General features: G+C 41.4%; 1 long non-coding RNA gene across 2 annotated transcripts in view; it reads right to left on the bottom strand.

Annotated features, from left to right (window-relative positions):
- LOC113140055 (uncharacterized) overlaps window positions 1–17,144 on the bottom strand; it is a 68,774-nt gene extending 51,630 nt beyond the window's left edge. For both annotated transcript variants that reach the window (XR_003296618.1, XR_003296617.1), the window contains exon 1: window positions 16,709–17,144. This is a non-coding gene — a long non-coding RNA (uncharacterized LOC113140055). The remainder of the gene's footprint in view (window positions 1–16,708) is intronic.
- Between the last annotated feature and the right edge of the window lie 1,299 nt (window positions 17,145–18,443).

Genomic DNA, 18,443 nt, shown 5'->3' with positions numbered 1-18,443 from the left:
ATTGAGACCAGACACCACGGCAAAAATGTGTTTTCACACTATTGTCAATTTGTAAATCTCAGTCATGACCAACAGCAAATTCTTCCTTTTGAGAAATATCAGATTTTGGTGATTTTTGCTTAAAAAAAAACAATAATCCAACAAACAGCTGCTGATTAGTTTTCTTTCCATTCAGTGATCAATTCACTGACTAATTATTAGAGCTCTAAGTACGTTTGACAGCAAACCAGATTTGCCATTTACTTTGGAATCTGGTGTCTGATATGAGACTGCGTTTCCACCCACGCTCACAGTAATGACCTTTTCTAAACTCAGAGATGATGTTTCCTGCCACAGCAGTGAAATTCCTCTGTCATCACGTCTCTGGAGTCAATTATGACACTTTTTGCCTGCAGTTTTTTATGCAGAGAGAGATGGCCTTTGTAGGCTGGGTACATCTTAAACTTCAGCAAGGAAAATGTTTGGAAAGATCTTACTGTAAAACAAAACCTTCACCTGAGACCTGGATCTGAAGGTCAATGTGCACATTAAACTGATGCAACTCATGCACTCAGCTGGCAGTTTAAAAAGGGATTCATGTTATTTAGCCTAGCATCACAGACATGAATGAAATATAATTCAACAGAAACTAAAGCCTCAAACAGCTGAACACGTGTGAAACATACAATCTGAAAACTTTATCACCTGTTTAGACTGCTAGATTAGACGGCATCAATTTGTACCTAATAAACTGGTAACAGAGCCTGTGCACATCTCACTCACACACACACACACTGACAGCTGTCAGTCAGTCTTTGAGAGTGTGTGTTGTTTGTTAAGTCTGACACTCTGCCTCAGCCGCTCTAAGCCTATTACTGTATTCTTTCTCTGCTGTTTACAACACACACACAAACACACACTCACACACACTTAGTGCTATCTCTAAGACCTTATTCAATAAGCCTAGCGTCTCCTCCAGCCATATCGCACATCATTCTTGCCTCAAACACACCCTCTGTTACACACACACACACACACACACACACGATATCTGAATCTTTTTTCCTGAGTGGTGTTGTCGTTGCTGTTTGTTGAGAGTATCATTTACAGCCAAGGTGTTGAAGAAAGACGCCTCTCCCGTGGCGTGGCGTGTGTGTGTCTCTTTAGAGTGTGGCTTTGCTGCTCCTGACACCGTTATCAGCTCTAGTCGAATGTATTTCTTATCGAGGTGGAGGTGTGGAGGGAGGTGGTGGTGGTGGGGAGGTGGATGACGACCGACAATACAAGCTTATCAAACGTCCTCAGCCACGATTCGGCCTGTCACTCAAGTCCCTCGTGCACGCTCACACATGCACACACACACATACTTATATATATATATATATATATATATATTCATATATATATATACACACACACACACACAAAAACACACAGACAGCAGGCCCTTTTGATTGATAGATGGCTTTCCCAACAAATAGAAAGTGAGGATCAACATCGTGGCCCCTTTTTACCGTACACATACTCATGTAGTGGCATATCATATGTGTGGGTGTGTGTGTGGGTGTGTGTTTGTGACAGAGAGAGACAGAACATTCCAGAGTAACAAAGGTGGGATTAGGGATGCATTAGTTGGCCGTGGATCGTGAGGCCTGTCAATAACAGCAGCCAGCCAGAATAAACCCCAAAACCTCGATAAGAAGACAAAGGCCGAGCCACATAGCAGCAATCTGGGAGAGAGAGAGAGAGAGAGAGAGAGAGATCGAGAGAGAAGGATCAATAGATGGAGAGAGGAGGTGTGTGTGTGTGTGTGTGTGTGTGTGTGTGTGTGTGTGTGTGTGTGTGTGTGTGTGTGAGAGAGAGATGGATGGATGATGGAAAGGAGAGGGGGAGTGGATCAATACCAAGAGAGGCAGGAGGAGAGAAAGTTTCACAAAGACAACAAAAAGGGTGAGGCTGGGTGAGGAAGGAGGATAATGGACTGAAGGATGGAGGAGAGGATGCCAAGAGTTGGGATGTAGGCAAGAAGCAGGGTTTGACTGAGATGGGTCGATAATGCGAGCAGCAGTGTTGTATTATATTGTGCTGTAACTAAAACTTTGGGGTAATTTTGAGCATTTTATTGATTAAAAACAACACAGATCTGTGGTCTCAAAAGTAATGCATGTGTGAGTCTGACCACTAATAATCTTTATGAGCATTTGCTGTTGGGATTAAGGCTCAAGAGTCTGTATTCCTCCTACATATCTCCCTTCACTCTCCGTGACACAAAGAACAGCTGAAACATCACATACTCCTTTGTTTGAAAATAATTATTTCCTTGTATTAACGTCCATCACGTTTGTGTAATCCCACATTTAAGCTACTCATGACTGTGCCTCAGCTGGCCGTCTAATAACACCGCTCCACTGCAACAACTTTTGCAGGAATCCACCTGCTTTCACCTTTGCAGCGTTTATTGAAACTTGAAAGCCACAGTGCAGCAAACTAAACGGAACATCTCGGTTTAATTTTGTGGGATTAAAACACACATTTTGATTAATAACCTGAACTGATCATTTATGATGATTTCGGATTTTCCTTAAGTGATTAATAGCTTGTTCTGAAGCACTTATATCTGATGGTATTAATGTATGAACATACAAAATCATTTTCCTACATTCCTATGTTGTGTGATTTTCTGTGAAGACCATGCAGGTGGATTAACTCTGACCTGAAGTGACATTATATTTTATTTTAAATCTAACATGATATCTGGAGTGAGTAAAGTACGGTTTCACTGTGTGCAGTGAAATAGCAGATAGAGATATTTCTATAGAAGCCTCCTCTCTCCATTAACTCGCCAGACCTCCTTCACAGACAGCACAGAGAAATGGCCTTCACTTTTTCTTTTTCCAAAAGATGCACACACTGTCTTTGGTGTTTGTACCTGAGACACAATGAAAAGTGAAGCAGGGAACGTTTGAGGTGAGATCTGTTAACTGCTAGTATTGTTAGAAAATCCTCAATCAAATGGTAGAAGCCTGTTTTTGCTTCATACTCACTTTTAAATGTGAAATGGACTCACAGCTCAAAAAGACTAATAATTATTACTGTTATTACTGTGAGTGCCACCAATTAATAGCACAATATATAAACATTTTTTAATTTCTTGTTTGAAAAATGGATTTTGGCTCAAAAACAGCAACCAGATATTTAACATTAAAGCATTTCCAGTCTAATTGAATTCATGGAAGCAGATTGTTTGGAGAGATGTAATTTATTTGACCATAGTGCTAGTTTTTAATAAGGTAATTAGTGATTATGTGCAGTCCATATATACGTTATTGTCATGTTTAGGCACTAAATAAATTTTTTACTAAAATATTGAAAACCCTGCTTTTGGTCTGACATTCAAATGCAGTTTTATTTTAAGAGGGAAGTAGTACAGTCGTACTAATAAAAATCCTATTTGGCTTAATTAGAAACTATGTCACTTATGCAGTAAAGGTGACAAAGATTTCTGGGCATATTTCTAAAGGAAAACATTTAAATTAATATTAATGTAAAGGTCCATATTTTACAAACAACAGGTTTGTCATTTCATTACATACCGTGGTACAAAAACTGTAAAGCTACTCCAAGTTAAGCCAGAGTGAAGTTGGCTGCGGCCTGAAGAGCTGTGCTTTGATAGGAAGGGAGCTAAATAACTCGCCTGTATGCTATTTATCATCCGCCAAAGACATGCCATCTTGAATTGGTAGTTGAAGAGCGGCAGGCTCTTAGTCACAACAATCCTACAGAGGCTCGAACCAATGACAGCAGGGCGGTGGGCAGCGGTGAGCAGGGAGGGGTGAGTAATTGTTTCACCAGCTCTCATTAATTAATTTCCATCATCCGTTTACACTGGAAACACTACATAGGTCTGGGAGCTATAGGTAATGATACAGAGGGAGAGCCATGAATACAGAGAGAGAGAGAGCATCCTGTTCCCGTCAGCATGGCAGCGAGCAGCTAGCTGTCACACAAAGACACAATGAGGCCCAGCAACAAACAGCCACTTAAAAAACAGCCTGGCAACAGAGAGCAAATTCAATTAGAGAAGTAATTAGTAGATACAGGGCCAGGCAGCGGGCTGCGGCGACGCCACAACACAGGAATTAATAGGCGCGGATAGGAGGAGGACGCTGTCATAATTAAGAGGCAATCACCTATGTCAATGAATACCTAAAAAAACAGAGGCCCCCAATGCAAAACTATTAATTCAGTGATCAAAAAATATTTCAGGAGATGATTAATACAGCAAATTCATTTTAAAAGACTAATTTCTGGAAAGATAGCAAGACAATTGCACATAATGTACTCCGCCTGGCATTTATATTGCTAATTAAATTTTTTCTTTCTGATAATTTGTGGAAGGATTGCTCTTCCCCCTCTTTCTCTCCTCTTATGTGTGTATGTATGTGTGTGCGTGTGTGTTTCTTCTTCTACAGTTGTGAACCAATGGAGGCAGTGTTGCAGCAGTAAACACGCTGCCGAGGCTGTCGAACAGAGCTGTGTCGCGAAACGCCTCCCTGCAAAACGCTGCCACGCATGGGCAAAAAAACAACACAAACACAAAACAACAGCACAAAAACCTGCCGCTCCTCTCCTTCTTCAACTCTTCAACATCCCTCCACCCTCGCCTTATTTATCTCCCCCTCAGCACCACCACCACAACTCCACAGATACAAAAGACCCAGCAATTAAATTAGACGATAAGGACGTGAAATAAATCAGCAGGTTATTGATTGATTTGTCTCTCTCTTGGGGTGGGGGTGGAGGGCGGTATCATTTCACACCAACAGCTCCTCTATCACTAACTAATTACTCTATTTCTAAAATCCCTCAGATGAGACACCAAGGTTCTTAAGGATTTAGAGAACCATCAGAATGTAAACAACAACAAGGCAAATGTTTCAGCCTGGGTATCTAAACTTGACAGGATTGTCTTGTGGCCTGATGTTTGCTGTCGCCGATCTCAGTCCAGAGGTCCTGATGCTGTCAGAAAGTCATTCATCTAAACAATAACCAGAAGCTGCAGGGTGAATCTAGTCCATGGACTGTGGTGCATCCCAGAATAATCAATAATCAACATGTGCTTCTTTCCCATTGGTCACATAACTGCTGAGTAGCTCAACATTAGGACGTAAAATCTGTCACCTGTAACTGTTTATGTCTTCAGAACGTAAAAAGATATGAGAAGATCCATTGGTGGTCATCACTCCAACAGCAGCCTGGAATGAAGCAGTGTCTCAGGATGTCACAGGTTGCATAAAGTCTATGAGATGTCAGCAAATCTCAGAGAACTCTCTGCCCCATTAAAGATCAGTGGAGGGGTCCTGACCCCAGCGGCTTCTCAACACACAAAACAACCAAATAAGTGACTTCACCTACAGGGTTTGCTACTGATTTAGTGCACATATAGATTTGATTAGAAACATCATGAGCTTTTCAACTTATGTTAAGCTGCAAACCATTTGCACAAATATTATCTCAAGGTTTCAAAGGTTTCCTCTTATCGTCTCAACTCCTAAACAAAACACTTCAGAAATCTCTCAGAATGCATCATGGCTGTTCTGGGTTCTTGTTTATTTCTTCTAAAAATAAAAAATAAGTGAAAGCTCCTGTAACATTTATTTTTATTTTTACACTAAAATCCCAAATTTTGCATTTGAAAATGCATTTACACCGAGGGCTTTGGGCTTCCTGAAAAAAGACACCAAACTGAAAAAATTGCAGAAAAACTTTGTGCTGTTGCCTCAACTATCTGAATTTCCACACTTGGGTTAAATACCTTCACATTTTTTATCTTCTATGTGAAAATGAAAGGCAAGACCATTGCTTTTTTTGGGGGGGGGGGGGTAGGGTTGTGATGGTGAACTGAATTTCCACATCCACATCTTTTAAATACAGATTTAGTTTCTTGGGCTCAGTTAAAAATGAAGGGAGATCTCCATATGCAGAATTTACATATTCATCTGTGACACTTGGGGTTATTTGGAGCCTTATTTTCGGGTGATGTGAGAAAAAAAATATCCATTTAGCCATATCATCTCCAACGATCGGGACTCATAGGCCTGGCAATAGGCTGAGAGGGGAGGATAACACTAATATGGCCTCAGATTTCTATGCAGGACTAGTTAATGCTATTTACTGAGGAAGGTAGATGATCGACTGAGGAGCAGAGAGGAGAAGGGAGGGAAGGAGATGGACATTAAGTGGCCTTCGGAGTCTGTGGCCGCTGCTTTAAGAGCCAATTACCAGGCTAATGGAGTTAATGCCAGAGACGAGATGGGCTCGGCAGATGAGAGAAGAGAGAGGAGAGAGGATAGAGGGGAAGCCTGACACAGAGACAAACTACAGAAGAGAGAACGATTAGTGTTTGTTAATCTGATGGGCAGATCATTGAGCATCAAACACACTGTAACACATCAGGAAAGAAACCAAAACGGGCTGGAGGGGCAAGGAAACGCACCACAAACACACACACGGACGAGATCTGTCTCGGTTTCATGATCCGTCATGTTAGGCTGCAGATTAAAAGTGTGATCTCTGGGCTTATAAACGATTTAGCCAATTACCAGCGTTATCTAAAAATGCTTTAATTTGCCATTCAGAGCTGCAACAGGGGCCCTCGGAGCCGTCAATGAGGGTGATTAGAGCCCAGATTGCGGCTTCGAAAGGCCCCAAACATCTGCTGTCAAAGTGACTTGGAGACGTCAACGCAGGAAAAAACTCCTCTTCAGAGCCTGGCATCTGATTAGCAGGGAGAAGACCGGGGGAGAAGAGAGGAGGAAGAAGGAGGGATGGGAAGAAGAGGATGAGATTAGAAAAGAGAGGAAAGAAGAGGTGGAAAGACCTGAGTTGGTCGGCTGCCAGCTTGCTCAGTGTGACAGGGAAGGCCCATCTGCGCTCCCCGACACTCAAGATGGCAGATGTAGAAGCAGATTGATTTTCATTCAGCTGTCATGATACACAAGTGGAAAAAAACCACTCACACACACACACAATCATGGGGTTTGAGAGCTCTGTCAAGTGCCTGGGCTGCTGTTGGCTGTCGGTCTGCCAAGCTGTTTCTCTCCTTCCTGTCATTTCCTCATTCTCTCTCCCTCCCTCTCCCTCTCTCTTCCTCCCTCTGTCTCTCTCAACGAGCACTAGCAGAATCTAAACGCCACATCTGGCGCTCAAATTAAATCATTTACAGTCCATAGAGAGAAGTGGCGTTTAGTGACAATACAGCCGGTGGGGAATCAGTGTGTTTTCTCTAAGTTCTGACACCATCGTCTCCTCTGGCATCTGATTAGATGTCATCGCGTCGCTGTTCAGATGTGCAGGACGTGTTTTCTTGCTGCACGTTATAAATCGGAGGGTTGAAAATGTCATGGAGGGAGCTCATCATCTGGTGGCGTCGCCTGTGACACCTGCACTCCTTTCTCTTCGTGTCACGGCTTCCATCTGCGGGTCTCATAACTTCAGCAGATTTTATTTTGTTTGGAGATGCAAATCTGTATCTCAAGGTTTGTAGAAGCAGAATAAGGATGTTTTTTTTTGTTGGCCTGAAATCACGAGTTCAAATGTGGAATATTGCAAAACATGTGGTGTTGCAAGGATGAAGGTAAATGGCTGCCCTTGAGCAAAGCACTGACACTTAAACTGCAGGTGGAGCTGCTGCCTGTACTGGTCAACTCCCAGTTTGAATGTGTTTAGCTCTGACACAGAGTGTGAAACTGGAGATCATTCAGGTGTCACAGCCTGTGGTAAGACCCAAACATCCATATGGGTGAAATTTTTAGACTCAGTAGGAAACAGACCTGTGGAAAATCTGACTGCACACAATACAAAAATCATTTCTTTTAAAAGAGACACTCAGTTGTAGTCAACTCAAACAGACCTACACAAAGAGAGAATACCAACAACAATTAACAACATGCCATAGTCAGAAAGAGGAGCAATACTGCACTTCACAGTTCACACTCTCACGTCCAAAGACACTGTCAAAGAGCCCAGACTTGCCGCATCATAATGGGATCCTGTCTAACCCATTTAAGCTACATGTACAGTAATTTGGTCATGTTAGATCCTGACACATAGACCTGTGAAGACCTCTAACTTAAACGTGCTTCCATCACATTATTAAGAAATGCATCACAACCCAGAGCCCCCACTGAAAGCAATGAAAGAGTCTAGTGCTGCACCTGACCAGGTATGTGTAGCAGAAGGGTCTGAGGTGAAGGGCTTTCCCTTCCCGACTCTCTCACCTTTAGGTTAAGACAGTGGCTCACACCTGGGTGGACCTCAAGCCAATGCTAACTGAGGCCAGGGCTGCTCAACACTGCACACAACTACTACTACTACATCAACTACAACTACAACTACAACTACAACTACAACTACAACTACAACTACAACTACTACAACTACTACTACTACTACTACAACTACTACAACAACTACTACTACTACAACTACTACTACAACTACTACTACAACTACAACTACTACAACTACTACTACTACTACAACAACTACTACTACTACTACTACAACTACTACTACTACTACTACTACTACTACTACTACAGCAACACTGAGGTACATGTTCTCCAGCTGTCTATTGGGATTACACTCCAAAACGTAGTTTTATGATTGGCAAGAAAAATGAACTAGGACTCTTCTCCACCACTAGGAGATTATTATTGTCCGTCCAGTTTCCTTTAGCATTACATCCACATCAGACGATACTCCAACTCACAATTAACACCCAAAGCCAGTGTTCACTTCCAGTACAGGAAGTAACATATTTGGGCAGTTCAAATACATGCTTTTCTTTTTTAAAACAACCATAACCACAATGTTTCTGTAAACATTACTAATTGTTTAGTTGTCTAACCTCACCCTAGTTTTTCTCTAACCCTAACTAGTGGTTGGTGGGGCATTTTTGTTTTATTGGGATGAACAGAAAAAACATGACAGAAAACAAGGAGAGTGATCATTTGCAAGAAAGACCTGAGACCCCTACACCAGCAGTGCTTCAGAATTGAGGTGTTACTGTGTCCGTATATAAAAACAAAGCAGAACATGGCAGGGTGGCATACCAGTTAAAATACCTCGGATTTTAGAAAATGCTTCACATTGTTTACCACAATTGAAGGATAATAACACCAGTCCATTAACAGCCTGTTTTTAGCTTGTCTTATAAAAACAAGATTTCAGGACTCAATAAGAGACTGAATGACTAGTTAATACATAATACATATATAAAAAGCTATCGTGATAACACAGACTTACAAAACACACTTTCACATGGCGACTGCAGTGTGTAATATGTCCACACACTCTAAAAGTGAACAATAATGACTGCTGGTGCTCTGTCAATCACTTAATACTGACACTAATAAAACATTCCACTCCCTGCTAATCACATTCAGCTGTCATTAACTATTGCTCCAGCAATGGCTTATTTAAGCCTAATAAAATCATAAAACATTTCTCCTTTTTACAAGAATTCAGAAACATGTCATTTTAAAGGCTTTGGTTGGCCTGATAGAAGGCTGTTGACTTGTAGCTCAGCCTGGGAACAGACTGACTCATGTGAAATCCCTATAAAATATGAGACTGCTGGTCATCCATCATTATAGTCAGACAGCACAGGCCTTTGTTTGTCCGGCAACGACCAGCACTGGACTGGTCTGGCTACTGGAGTGCCTATAGTGTGTGTGTGTGTGTGTGTGTGTGTGTGTGTGTGTGTGTGTGTGTGTGTGTGTGTGTGTGTGTGTGAGGCGGCTGAAGCAGAAACAGTGTGAAACAGAAAGCAGCCTCTGACTGTGTGAGTGTGTGAGAGAGGGAGGCAGTTGACCTGGTGTCAATTAGGAGCCCATATCGTTCCATTCCCCGGGGGCGAGGCCGACTCTGAAACATTAAATCATTTCATTCACTTCAAACCGATCCTGCTGTTTGCCCCTCACGCCGCCTGTGTCTGGAAGCTCCCGCTGCCTGCTGGTTTGGAGACATTTTCACTAAACTGTGGATGAAAGTAGTTTGAATTTTAGAGTGTATGATACTGCAGCAGTTCTGTGAAAATAATAATTCCTCAGTGGATAAACAAAGTGTTTTTCTAAATTGGATATTTGATCAGCCAAGTTGTGTTTAGCAGGGAAACTCAGCCATAACTCAGGTATCAGGTGACATTTGTTTGCAAAAATATTTGCCCACATAATTAAATTTTTAAAGTTGGTCTGAATGTTAACAAGTTCAAAACATATAATATGAACTTGACTAGTGTGGGTGGGAAGAGCACATAGGATCATTTTGGATGTTTTCTTTACACTCATTGTTATCTGAGTCATTGTTATCTGTGCTGAGGTTGTGTTTTGATTTTGAATTCAACTTTATTGAAATTTATTTATGGTAACTGGCAAAAGAACAAGCAGCTAGTTTTTATTGTGGATCTCCATTTGAGAGTTTTTACAAGATTTCATACTAATTTTTCAAACATTGTTGCTGTTTCTTCATTAATCACTGTGCTTATTTAAGTGCAAAATATTTTGTCTATCATTATTTCTATTGTGATGTAAGTTAATGCTGATTACAAACTGCAAAACCTGTTCCAACATTAAAATAATACATTTAGATAATTGTGCAAATACATTCAGATGGGGGCTATACTGTAGTTTTTTACATTAGAGTCTACTTGTATTAGGTATGCTCTGTTGAATCACTAAAACCACGACAGGACATTGACCAGAATACACTGAGTGATATTTGATATTGGCAGGGAAACCTTCTGTGTGTGTGTGTGTGTGTGTGTGTGCGACCTGTTCTGTTCTGCATGTCCAGCACATCCAGAGTGAGGGGCGACATGTGTTGATGCATTTCCAACACAAACTGAAAAAGTGTTCATAAGAATTTCCACAGCAGCAAATGTGAAAAACAACCATTACATTAGAAGCTCTCACTTACAGTCACTGGTACAAACTATTAGTTTACTTTTCATACATCCCAACACATTGCTCAGCCCTTATAACTCACATAACTTATACCGTGTTTTACTATTGAAATTTACTTCTGCTAAAATGTTTGCATGAAAACACACACACACACACACACACACACACACGCATCACACACACTTAAGGCTTTGTGAAACTTCATGCAAATTCGGAAACTGATTTCGTAATAAATCCCATATTTCCGATCATTGTTTGTTGGTGGTAGACTCCAAATCAGCTTTTCCATAAAATCCTCTCTGACAAAATGTGACAAACTATTGTTGTTCTTTGTCTCCATATCACTCTAATCCTCTTTCTCTCTCTCTGCCTCTCCATCCCTCCATCCACACTCCCCAACCACAGGGAAAGGCCTCAGTACTGACCGTCATGAACACACACACACAGCTACAGTTAGCACTGTGGCTCCTACTGGGGGGTTAAGCTGTGTGGTCACATTTTACATATCTGTGTGTTTCCATGTTAAATGGGGAGCTGGCGTGGGTGTCACTGGGTTTTGGCTGTTGGGATGTGTGTATGTGTGTGTGCATGTGTGTGTGTGGCTACAGTAGGTGGACTTGGCCAGACTTAGGAAAGGGCTAGCTGGATTTGGCCAGTCTGACCGTGTGTGTGTGTGTGTGTGCGTAATTTGTTGGCATATGCTCATGCTGAATGGGGTTACTATATGCATACATGTGCATGCCTGCATCCGTGTGTGTGTGCGTGCGTGTGTGTGTGTTTGGCTGTTGTTGTAGGTATGCTGCAGATCAGTTTAAGCCTTATAAACCTATTGTTGTGCAATAAACCCATCCCCTGTCATCTCTTATAACCTTTTTGTTTAAACACACACTGAGTCTACCAGGCAGAACAATACTGTACATCCATAGCTCACTTTTCATCAAGGACAACTTTAACTTGCTGCATTTTGTCTAAAAGAGGGTGTGGTGACTACTGCTAATGTGGCTCTCACTACCTCCGTTGTAGAGATTTGGGGAAATGATAACTTCAATCGAGAAGGAAGTAAAGTTCAGAATAAACATTTCCGTCATATAATTTTCACACTCATCCCAAAGTCTGAAGGAAAGCAAATACAAGTCATTACAGCTAATTGCATGGGAATATAAATCCACACTAACTTGCTGTCTGACCTGATCATATCCTTCTGCTAACACCAATGTACTGACTGTAACTACTCAAAAAAAATTCAAAGTCAATATAAAATGTAAATCCACTGCTAACTGAGTCATATATGATCAGAACAACAAACACCTCAATCTGCATGGATCTGTTCATTCTTAAACCTGTAATAATTTATTTCTGTCTCTGTAACGTTCACCAGCTAATTGCCAACTTCATCTGTCTGCACTTTGGAGCAGCTGAGCAGTGACAGACAACTGAAATGCACACTGAGAGATGAATGTTCGTTTTTATTCTAACTTACAGAAAAATGGTTTAATCAAAATTGCCGTGTAATGTCTGTTTCATAGTCACAGATAAATCATTACCTCAAGAATTTTGCATAATCATCCTTCCAAGAACAGGCCGTAGTGTTTCAGAGACAGCATGATATCCAATAATAGAGACCAAAATTAACAGGATCTTTCAGAGTGTTATAACATAAAATAACTGTATGACAATCTATATGACAATTATTGGTTTAGTGATGATTACTGTTTGTTTACAACCTCCAAATTTGTTTCTATAGCAAATTTAGCTTCATTAAAGTTTATTACCATGAATACAAACGTGTAAATAAGTCTGTGTTTATTCCCCGATGCGTCAGAAACTTCCCTGAGCCCTGGTCGTTTTAAAGTGTCTTCGTCTGTAAACTAACGCTGCGCTGATTAAAGTGGATTTAGAGCTTGTTGCATTTGATCAAAGTCCAGCTGATATCACAGTCACAGACCAGCTAAGCTCTCACAGCCAAATCCATAATAATACTCCTACACCACCAACAACAAAGAGACAGCCAACACAAGCAAATAAATGTAGGCAGAAAATATCATTTGAGGACCCCTCCCCTCTGAGTGAAGTAATACCACAGAATACAAAAAAATTGGTCGGAGAATTAGGTTGATAATAGAGGGGTATTGGACAGTAAATCCATTCAGCTCATCTGTTTACTACTGATGCTTTTGAAGAAAAGTCGTCTTGATAGTGTGTCACAAAGAGTTATGGATTTGTAAAATTATTTTACTTTATTTTTTATTGATGTCTTAACTGCAAGAAAAAAGTCCACAAAGCACAAAACGTTACGTGTACAACCAGACATATCATTATGATAACAAGATCCCAGTTTGATCATGTTTGCATTTTAGGGTGGTGCTTTTATTAGCTGAGCTGCATCTTCAAAAGCAGTTTTGTAAAACACGTAAGCTGTTAATGTGCTGCATCCACTCTCACTATTTTCTCCCTTAACATTAACATTAACAGCTGCACAGTAGGAATGACAAAATGCTAATGTGCAGTGTCTTAATGGTCAACAAAAGAGCTGCAACCTCTAAAGGTAATGCATGCACACACTTTTATATCCTATCTATGTGTTTGCTTCTCCTCCTCTCACCAGTGGAAAAGTTTCCTCCGTCAGCCTCTTAAGTGTCTGGCCTTCAGCTACATTACCCCCTTTTCCTCCTCCCTCCACCTATCCCTCCATCACATCTTAATGTGTTTGATAAAACATCAGGCGGAGCGGGAAGGGCACAAGGCGGATGATGTGCTTTTTTGGCCAAAACAGGCATCACCCAAAGGATGAGGATAAAGGGCTGAGTCTGCTCTGTCTGTCTATTTGAGTCTGTCTGTCTGTCCACTCGCTGCATTAAGAAGCCGTCCAGCTTCTTTTCAAAGCCAGCCACTCTCGTCAGGCCGCTGCATCTCAGGGCTTTTGTCCCCCTCCTCGATCTCCTCATCCCACCCCCGCCTCTCAGCCCACTGCTGAGTGTCTGTAATGGCCCAGACGTGGAAAAGGGGAGGAAAAAACTAAGGAAGTGAGAGAAATGGAGGAATAGAGTGAGAAAGAGAGAGCAAGCAGGAGGAAGTGGAGGGTGAAGGAGGGAAGGGACAAAAGGAAGAGAGAGGAAAGTGAAGGAGAGAGTGATGGTGGACGAGGAAAAGGAGATACAGGAGTGAGATGTGGTTGGTGGGGGGGGGGCAAGTCTTTAGGAGGAAGCCAGGCGGCACTAAGCGTCTCTGTCGCTGCCCAGTCAGGCCTGCCTTCCCCCTGGCCATGAAAACCTTCCCTCCTTCCCTGATTGCAGAGCTTTCCTCTCCTCTCCTGTCCACTTCATCCTCACACGCTCACACTTTAACTTGTATTTGCAACACTTGTAAGGACTTTCTATTGGATTACTTTAAACTTACTGAGGCTGAGGCTGTCTTTAACTCTATTTACAGGCTTATGGCATGGCTACTACATGTCCCAGCCAGGCAAGTCATATGGTGCTGCAATAAGGACAGGTTTGGCTACTCAGAAATGCCACCATTTGAAAAGTGAGTGTAAGCATATGCATTCCAGAGCACAAAATTTTCACTTTCACTTTTAATGTAAGAAATCTAAGGGTAGAACTACTATTTATAAAGTATGCATAAGTATTTAGATGTCACTTGCACCTACAAGGTTAAATGCATTAAGTGTCACATTTACATTTTATCTCATTACATTGCTTTTACATCATCTTTGCTTTGTGAAGTGAGGAATTGTGATCTTAATTTTGTAATCCTGGACATCTGTATCATCCTTGACATCTGGACTAAGTACAATAATTACACCAGGTTAATAGGAACTTAATATGGATATACTGATACTTAAAATGTACATGTATATGCCTTCTTCACCATCCACCTTCATCAGTTTAACACAAAATCTCCTGCAGTGTAAATTCAGCTAAAGTTTCTGAGTATAAAAATCTCATTGCAGCAGACTCTGGAGAAATATTGTCTGTGTTTCGAGGAATGATTTCATTGGTGTGAGGCTAATTAATTCACCCTGGAATTTGTTTGTAATAATTTAAAAAAAGGAAAAAAAATAATTTGACATGTTGATGTTTCAGAAACATAAACAAAATCACTATTTGGCTGTCACCATCATCAGTCTTCCTGTTTGGTCCTCACAAGAACTCAAACACAAAGAGCACACACTCACACTCACACACACACTCACACACATTCACAGTGGCCTCAGGACTAATTGCTAGATTGGAGCAGATTTTCTAGTTCAGTTCAGGGCTGTAATTGTGAGGAGAGCAGGGAGGAATGACAGCATTTCAAGCTGAGAGGACAAATCACCAGGGGCTGCCGATTAGACTGCACTCATCCACGTGTGTGTGTGTGTGTGTGTGTGTGTGTGTGTGTATTGGGGTGAAGGGTTAAGCCAACCATCTCTCAATTCCAGGTTTCCGTGGCACTGACCCCTAACTGCCACACACACACACACCCCCATGTTGACCCTTGTAGACCCCTCGGTGCTACACACAAGCCGCTGAGAACAGTGTCAGACACTATTTATGTTACACTCACTGCCAAAAAGAAAACTACTACTGCACTGGAAGAGTTTATCTTTCAAAAAAAAAATAATGAAAATGACAAAACACAAATGCCACAACATTTTTAAATATATTGACTATATAATTCACACATTTAATGTTCTATCATTTTAATATTTGATAAATTATACATCTAAAAATCTCTATAAATCTAAAAAAATACAGTTTGCAGGTCAGGAGAGGCAATGAGCCCAAAGACTTAAAATAAAGAAGGAAAAATTTGAGGAACTAAAGGAAATTAAAGATCTATGACTCAAATTGACCAGCATGCATACTAAACAACCCTTGATTTTGCAAGTATATTGCTGATCTAAACTATTTCCCCATGGTGCTGTGTGCAAAGAAATTTAAGCCCAAATATGTCCACAGTGGATTAGCAGTGGATTAGCAAATAAAACAAAAAATATTTTTATACTGTATCACTTTGTTAGTATAAAATTGTTAAAAGTAACTGCAAAAACACAATTAAAGTATAAATACAAATGCATACACATAATGTGGAACTGTAACAGTAAAATGCTTTACCCTCTTTCAGTAATCACTGTTGCTGTATCCTAATGCAAAGTAGGTGGACCCCATCCCTTATGATTCATACCCCCCCACCCCTCCGGCTCTACAGGAGGCTGAGGCTGTTCTGGTCACATTCCCTCTGTGAGTATGTGCAGTAAAAATGTGAGTTTGGTGCCGGTGACTTGCTTTGGGTTGCTGAATGAAAGCCAAAATGCAATACACAAAACAGCAGATTTTAGGGAAAACTGCTAATTTTCCCTGGTGTTACTCTACCATAACGCCAGCAATAACATATATCATTTGTCAACAAGAAAAAAAGATCATATTGACTGAGTCCCACCTCTGTGTTTTACCCTCTCTCCTTCCGTCTGCAGGAGCCTCATTAGACACAGCAGGACAGGAAGGAGATCACAGAGATGGCAACACACATACAGGCAGAAACCTCACTTTGAACAGCACTACAACCATTTTTCTACTAAATAAATCTGCATGAAACCTCCAGCAAAGCCAGAATGGCCTGCATGGAAACCCTTCAATTTTTCCTCACATACTCTCCATCTATAGTTTGCTTCAGAAGTGATAAGAAAACATTCAGTCAGTCTGTAAACTTATCCTGTCACTCAGTCGGTAACACAGACCCAGTCAATCATTCAGCCAATCTTTCACTCAGCTTACCTTGCAGTGATGTCATGGTTGTCATTATGACAAGGCCTATCCTGTTGTCTGATTGGACGTCAGCCGCTGTCCAAACCAGCATTACATCCATGGCAGGATATGTAAACCAGAGTGTCCGCTGCTAAAACTGAGATAATGATTTTCTCCAGTGCTTTCTGGCTCTATTTTGGTCTCTAGTTAAGCTGCCTGTCTTTGTCTATCCTCACTCACAGGTTAGTCTTAGTTCCTATACTATAATTGACATCTTATTCAGCTCAAAACAGTAGCTCTTCTCCTACTTTCATCTAGCATTTCCACACAGTTAAAGTTATATCTCAGTCTATTTTAACCCCTGACACCTAGCTCCTTTACACTATCACTTCATCTTTGCCTCCTGGCCTCCTCCTCCTCCTCTCTCTCTTCCTCATCATTCCTTTAGCCTAGCACTCCTGGTCCAGCTGTGCACCTTCATTGCGGCCTCTCCTCAGCCTCACCTTTCTCCTACCTCAGTCTGGTTCCCCGGACCACACACCCCCCCCCCAACCTTCACACTTCCCCTACCCCAGCCTCGCCTGCCCTCTCATCCCTCTAACCCCCAGCCTCGGAGCTCCTACCCCGGCCCCGGCTCTCCCTGTCCCTGCCTCTCCTCCAGCCTGCCTTCCCCTCTGCCTCCCTCAGCCCCAGCCTTCTGCTCAGTGTTCAAGGGGAGAGCCAGCTAGGAATGCTGTGGCTCTAGACGTTTTGTCCAAGCCCTAGGTCTCTTTCACTGAGGCAAGATTAGTTCATACAAAAACTCAACAATACACCACTGAAAGCCATTGTTGATATTCAACATTTTTCACATAGCGGAGCAGAATAGACAATGCGGCAGCCGGGAAAGCCCGAAGCGGACTAGCAGGGTTGATGGCTGATGGTATCTCAGCTGAGCGAGGGCCTTAATCCCTTTTATACACACACTTGCCCAAGTACACACACTCACAACAGTCTGGAGACAGCAAAATCAATACTTCTCTCTCTCCCTCTCTGTGTCTGTGTATGGATCAGTGAGTGGGTGAGTGTGATAGGGAGAAAAAAGAGACTCATACTGTTTGTACCTCTGTGTGTGTTCGTGTCTGTGTGGTGTTGGACTGTCATTGTCAGATCTTTGTATATTAAGGATTTCACCAGGATCCGTATTGCTAAAAAATGATTAAAGCAACATGACAACTTCAAACAAATGGAAAAACAAGAATGACTTCATTGCCTGTGAAATCCGACAAATTTCAGTTCATACAAAATGTTCCAAATTTGTCAGATGGTCGGCTGGAACGTAGATGAAGTCTTTAGTTTTTAAGGAAGCTTCTAAATTAAGGCAGGAGAATATTTCAGAATAAAAAGCATTTTTGACCTTTACTAAAATCACATTTTATCATTGTACAATATTCTGCAGTTCAAATCGATATTTTCAAACCTATTTTCATTCAAAATTGAGAAAAACAGCTGTTTCTGTTGTGCCTGTTATGTGTGACGTATCTTCTTCACAAAGTAGGCAAAGGTAGGTTTTATACAGTGATTAAAGGAATGCTCCAGCAATTTAGTGTTAGATTTATACAAGAACTATCAAAATCAATTCAGCGAAGTCTGCAGATATTCTGACCTTTGGTCTCTAGTGGTGGTGAAGCTGAAATATCACTGGTCCCTACACTTCCCATAATTCCCCACACCCCTGATGGCATCATTGGGGTTGTTTTATTGGACTTTAAAAAAAAACAAAAAA

The sequence above is a fragment of the Mastacembelus armatus genome, chromosome 4 (assembly GCF_900324485.2).
Source record: "Mastacembelus armatus chromosome 4, fMasArm1.2, whole genome shotgun sequence".
Taxonomy (NCBI): Eukaryota; Metazoa; Chordata; class Actinopteri; order Synbranchiformes; family Mastacembelidae; genus Mastacembelus; species Mastacembelus armatus.
This window is presented reverse-complemented; position numbering and strand designations above follow the sequence as displayed.